Source organism: Tinamus guttatus, unplaced genomic scaffold (genome assembly GCF_059628265.1).
Source record: "Tinamus guttatus ecotype Peru unplaced genomic scaffold, ASM5962826v1 Tinamus_guttatus_pri_ptg000330l, whole genome shotgun sequence".
NCBI classification, from domain to species: domain Eukaryota; kingdom Metazoa; phylum Chordata; class Aves; order Tinamiformes; family Tinamidae; genus Tinamus; species Tinamus guttatus.
The window spans coordinates 560,536-566,425 of NW_028288864.1; the positions used below are offsets into that span (position 1 = coordinate 560,536).

Sequence of the window (5,890 nt, forward strand, 5' to 3'; positions counted from 1 at the left end):
CGTTTTGTGCAGGATCAATACCACGTGAGCAGTATAACATGTACAAACAAAGGATTTATTTTCACTGAATGGTGCTGGTGCCGTATATTTCCATGAGAAATAAGCATGTGTGCAACAACCTCACCAGTCTTGTAGGGAACAGAGGAGATAATGTGTCCATCTAAAATATAAGTAAAGGACTTAAGAGTATAATTACTGAAACTTTGACATAGTTTAATTTGCTAATTTCTGATGTTGCTAAAGTTGCCCACTGCTCTCTGTAGACCTGGTGTGTAAGTGTGATCACAGCTCTGAAAAAATGATTAATACTTTATTTTCTGTAAATGTTACTTTTTTAATGATGTAGACTGCCTTCTGTCATAAGGTGGTATAATATTATTTAGCTCTCTAATAATTAGTGCTTTGAATGATTCAGAATGAAACTGGTTTACAGAAATTTGCACAACTCTGATATTCTTTTGAAGAGAATATGTGTTCAACAGACTTCTGGAATGATTGCTCTGTGCTGTATTTTTAACATATTCACAATGAAAAATAAAAAATATATTTTTAAAATATGTGAAAATTAATCTGAGGCTCTGCCCTGCAAAACTTGCTTGGATGCAGCGTTTCTGGAGGTCACTGGGAACGCTGCTGGGTGAGGACAGCAAGGTGGGAGCCTTGTTTGTGTGTCAGACATGCGGGTACTGGTGGCCTGTGCCACGTAATCGTGTCCCTTGCTTCATCTGGCTTTGTTTGTTTGGGTAAATAAGGTTTCTAGAGCGTTGGTCATTGCCTTGGGGGGGTTTCTCTTTGGTCTTGCTTTTTTCTACATGCCAAAGTCAAATCCTACTGTTCCAAGCTCCCAGGAATTCTCATGTGCTTTCAACAGTCAGACCTAAATACCTGGGGGCAAATAGTGAGATGTGTATCAAGGAAATGTTTTCTTCAAGAAAACTCATATTTGATGTGATGTTTTATTTGCATTTGGTTGCATCCACAGTGCCTGTAACTAGTACAGGATCCACCAAGCGCTGCTCCCTTGCAGGGCTGTTAGAGGTGTCTATGCCTCCAATCTTTGCCTAGCCCTGGGGAAAGCAAATAGCAAATGTTTGGCTTGAATGATTAGAGGTGGGAGAGTTCTTGTAATAGGTACAGTATCTAATGATATACTGTCCTCTTCATTATGTTTATTACTCTTTTATACAAGAACAAACTGTTCTGGTATTAGCCCTTTTAAACTATGGTAACTGAAGCCCATACTGTTGCTTTTTATTACCTTAAGGCTGATAATTATTCTGCCTGTATCATTTAAACAGTATGAAATCATTCTGTAGCAAAGGCACTTTGCAATCTTAACGCAGCAGGTATAGTGCAGGTGGGGCAACCCCAAACGTCTCTGAGTTTTCACAGGAAGGGTTACCTGTGACTCTCTGTTCGGGCTCTAGGCCAGCACTTCTGGGAGTGATGGGCTGTTTTCTGGTGAAAGTTTAGGAGCATCTCATGCTGGGGACCTGGACATTTTGTGGGACAGGCTCACAGGGCTCCCCCACATGACTTCCCCCAGTCCTTGGTCTGAATGAGATCCAGTGTGGCTGGTAGGTCTTTGCCTATTCTGTGCTTTGCTCCTGCCTCAGGAAAGCAATATTCTCACACAAGTAGCTTGCATTACACAAGTAATATTCTTACACAAGTAGCTTGCATTACATTTGAGATTTCTAGTAAGTTCCCACGGACTGGAAAGGCTGGTGGGGTCCGGCACCGCTGCAGCGGGCGGGAGCGGGGCCAGCACAAGCCACGCGGCGCCCAGCCGCCCCTTGCGCCGTGGCATCCACGTGGCAGCTCCCTGGGAGGGCCGCGCAGGACCGCAGAGCGGCCACGCGGCACAGCCCCGGCCCGTGTCTGCCCAGGCCCGCAGAGCCTGCTGCGAGCCCCACGGCCGCCACTCGCTGCCGGTGCTTCTGCAAGGGCTCCGCACTGCTGCGGCTGCAGCAGCAATGCAAGGAAACAAGGTCTTTGCTTTTAACGTGTAGATGGCTCAGGTGCTATGCATAAATGCTATGTACGGGCGCGGCTGCCGGGACCTGCTCTGGGAAAGGTGGGGGCTGCTGAAATTAAATAAAAATGAAGAGGAAAAGAAAGGGCCGCGGAGGCGGGTCGGGATGCACAGTAGAGTTCCCGCCAAGTTGGGTTTGCACGGCGGTAGCGTGGCCGAGCGGTCTAAGGCGCTGGATTAAGGCTCCAGTCTCTTCGGGGGCGTGGGTTCGAATCCCACCGCTGCCAGCAGCTTCTTTTTCGTGCCGGGCGCAGCGCCCCCTGCCGCGGGGGCGGGCGCGCCGCCGCCGCCGGGCATTGTGGGTAGGAGGAGGAGCGCGGCGCGCACGTGCCGGCCGCCGCCGCGCCAACATGGCCGCCGCCTGAGCGCCGCCCGCTGCGCTGCCGCCGCCACCGGGAGCCGGGCCCTGCTGCCCGCGCCAGGTACGCGGCCGCGGCGCCCCTCTTGCTGCCTCCTGGCGGCGGGGGAGGGGGGCGCGGCCCACGCCGAGCTGGGCTTTGCCTCCCGGGAACCGGGAGGGACCCGGGAATTGGGGTCAGATCTGCTGTTTTCGGGCCCTCTGGGCCTGGTTGAGGGGTCCGGGCGGGGAGGAGGCGGCGGAGGGGCCGCGCGGCGGCGGGCGGGCCTCGCTCAGCGCATGGGGAGCGCGGGCCGTGGCGCGGGGTGGTGCCGACCTGCCCCGCAGCCGCGGGTCGGGGCAGGCCGCTCTGCTCCTGCCTCTGCCAAGTTTGTGTGTTAAAAAGGATAGACCTGGTGCCCAAACACTGCCCAGGCCCGGGCCTGGGGGCAGGATCCAGCTGCTTCATCACTAGGTTTTATTTCATTTATTTATTTATTTATTTACAGTGCTTTGGATGCAATAACGTCTCTCTTCATTGGTTCTCAATCAGGGATGTTGTGGGCAGCTGCTCAGCACTTTCTCTGGGCCCTGGAGTCTGTCACCTTCCAGGGAAAACTATATTCACCTCTTGCCCTGCTGCAGGCTGCTCTTAAGTTTAGTGATGTGTATTGACAGCTTGCGTTAATTGATTTGGACCAGGAAATCTCTTTTTAAAAGAACAACAAAAAATCTGCATAAAAGGATGATTTACAACAAATACGCAGGTGATTGTGCCTGGTTAACATGCACGGCTTAATTCTGCGCTGTGATTCTGGTGTCCCCTTCTCCGATGTCCATCTGTGAGAGGGGAGGGCCCTGGGCACCAACTGTGTCCACGTCCCTTCGGTGGAAGCCGCACTCTGGCTCGTGGAGCATCCCTGCCATGGCCCGAGCATCATAAATCCTTTGGGGACACGTGGCTTCCTATTTATATATTGCCATTTGGATGGTCTAATAACAGGGCCAGTAGTTAATTTTTATCCTTAAATGAGTATGAAAAAATGTAATTTTTGTAATTAGATGTTTCGTTTAGCCATTGACAATTGGATTCTGGAAGATATTTAATGTAAAATTACATAAGTGGCCTTAGATGAGGGACCAGAAACTGGGTCCTTCAGGTTAATTTTCTCTCACTCTCTCCTTGGCCTAAGAAGCCTTAATTTCACCCAGTGGAACGCCTTCCTCTGGAAAGGCAGGCCAGTCGCGCATGCTCGTTGCTCAGAAAAGGCAGGACAAGGTGGTGGTTTCCAGCCCTGCTCTGGGGCTGGAGGGGTGAACGGCTGCTCCCACCCCGCAGTGCTGCCCGTCCCGGGCCGTCCCGCGCGGGTGGAACGGGCGGGTGTTGTGTTTTCGCAGAGCCCGGGCTGCGCGCGGGGCTGAACCTGAACGTGCTGCGTCAGGGCGCCCCGGAGACACGAATGGGGAGCGCAGCTGGAGCTGGCTAGTCGCGTTGCTTTAGCATAACGTGTTCGTGCCTGTGTTCCTGGGGAGAACCGAGTGTCTGATAGCAGGACACTCGTCATGCACTCTGATGTGGCGTTTCCACAGTTGTGCTACAACAGCCCCAGCCCTTAACTGAAGGGACAGGCATTTCGCTGTGCAGAGTTTGCATTTCAGTGATCTGTTTCCAAACATGAATGTGGGATATTAGCTGGTACCGTTTCAGACGTGCCTGCGTGGTGGAAAAGCCGGGAAGACGCTGGGGCAGGACGAGATGGGCAGTGGCAGCTCCGCGCCGCGGGGAGGAGGGTTTTGCTATTGAAGAACCTGCAGGTGAACAACATGGAGCCGTGTTTCCATCTGGCACCGCACGGGCGGTGCAGACAACACAGAGGTGGTGTCTGAATGGAGGTTTGCTCATGTGGGGATGTTAACAGCACTGTGCTCAGCTTCTCTGGAAGGTTTCTTGGACAAATTGCATCTGTTAATGTGATGCTTAGAGAAACGTGCTTTTTTGCAGTATATTGAGCTGGTTGAATCAGGCAATGGACTGAATAGGTGGAAAAAAAAGAAAAAAAGGTGATTGGTGGTGGTGGCTTCTCTTGCTTCTCTCAAGCTCTGTATTGGCAGCTGATCTTAGGCTCTGCCTCTTTCTCTGTTCCTTGCTCCATGGGAGGCCCAGCAGAGACACAATCTGGGAGCAGAAGCAGGAGGAATTCCTGAGTGTAGGCCTGGTTTCTTTCTCTGATCTTTGGTTCTGACTTTGCTCCATCTCACAAACTGTGAGCGTTTTTTTTTATGCTTATCGTGAGCAGCAGTGGCTGGTCCACCGTGTTTTGAATGATCTGGGCCAAGTAACATTGTTGCAGTGTCATCCCCAACAGTTTGTAAATCCTTCTTTGTTTGATTTCAGCAGGAAAAATTCTTGTTGCTTTAGCCGAGGGGCCATTTTTATCTAAAGCTTTGATTCAGGCCTGACGCTGCCTCCTGCACATGCTGCGATTGAACAGGATGTTTTTTTTTTTAATGTTACGGTGCACCTACAGCTTGGTTAATAACAGAGCCTATTTTCTTTAGGATGACCTGGAGCCCGGCCTGGTCCTTGCTCCAGGTGCTGTGGGGGCACCAGGACTTGCCCGGGGCTGAGGCTGCGGCCCCCTTTGGGGCAGCCCTGGCAGGGCAGCTGATAAACCTTGGTCTTAGAAAGAGGTGGGATCCTCCTCCACTGTGTTTGTCCTGAGCTTAAATGGAAGCAGAAGTACTTTGTTGTCTTACAGGATAAGGATTTAGATGACAGTTTTCTGATTATTTTGTTTCTGATTCTGCTCTCAGTAGGCTGGGCGTTTTTGTTTTGGCTGTTGTTTTGCTTTGCAGCCGGGTTCCTTCCCTGCACCTGGGCGCAGGATCAAGGTCAGAGTCATTAGGGAAGATCTGCTGGTTAACTCATGGCAAAGGCTTCCACGAGCAGCCGGGCAGTCTGTTTTGTGGCTCTCACTTAGAATTACAGTCCAAAGAGGGCAGGGTCCTTGCGCCGCCAGCAGACGACTGCAGCGTATCACACTGATGAAACCAAGGTGCGTTCACAGATGGAAGTATTGACCAGCCCCAAAGAAGAGGCTTTTTCCTTCTCTCGGCTCTCCGTTGGGGGCTCTTTCCATAGTCTGCTTTCCAGGGAATCTCTCTGAGAAGTGAAAGCAGTGACTGTGTGGGGCTGTCTGAGGGACAGCAGTGGCTCTTTTGGGGCTCGCAGTGACCGGTCAGTCCACTCTGTATAGGCTGGCTGGAAATCCAGCGGCTACCAATAACTAATATTATGCATAATCTTGGTAACACCTACTTGTCTTTTAATTTTGTTTGCACTTGACTGAGAGGTGGTGGGGAATTGGGAATCTGATCATGCAAACCCATACATTCCTTCCAAAAACAGGCTGAACAGATTAGCACTGAAAGGAATCAAGTTAACTTGAGCAAATACTCCATGTGGTACATGACACAAATGCAGTGAGTCATAAGATATTTTTGTTTTTCTTCAGGTT

At 51.0% G+C, this 5,890-nt stretch overlaps 1 non-coding gene across 1 annotated transcript; it reads left to right on the forward strand.

The window, feature by feature from the left end:
- The first annotated feature begins 2,180 nt into the window (after nucleotides 1-2,180).
- On the forward strand, nucleotides 2,181-2,262 carry TRNAL-AAG (transfer RNA leucine (anticodon AAG)). Its single transcript has one exon. It is a non-coding gene; the product is annotated as a tRNA-Leu (tRNA).
- The last annotated feature ends 3,628 nt before the right edge of the window (nucleotides 2,263-5,890 follow it).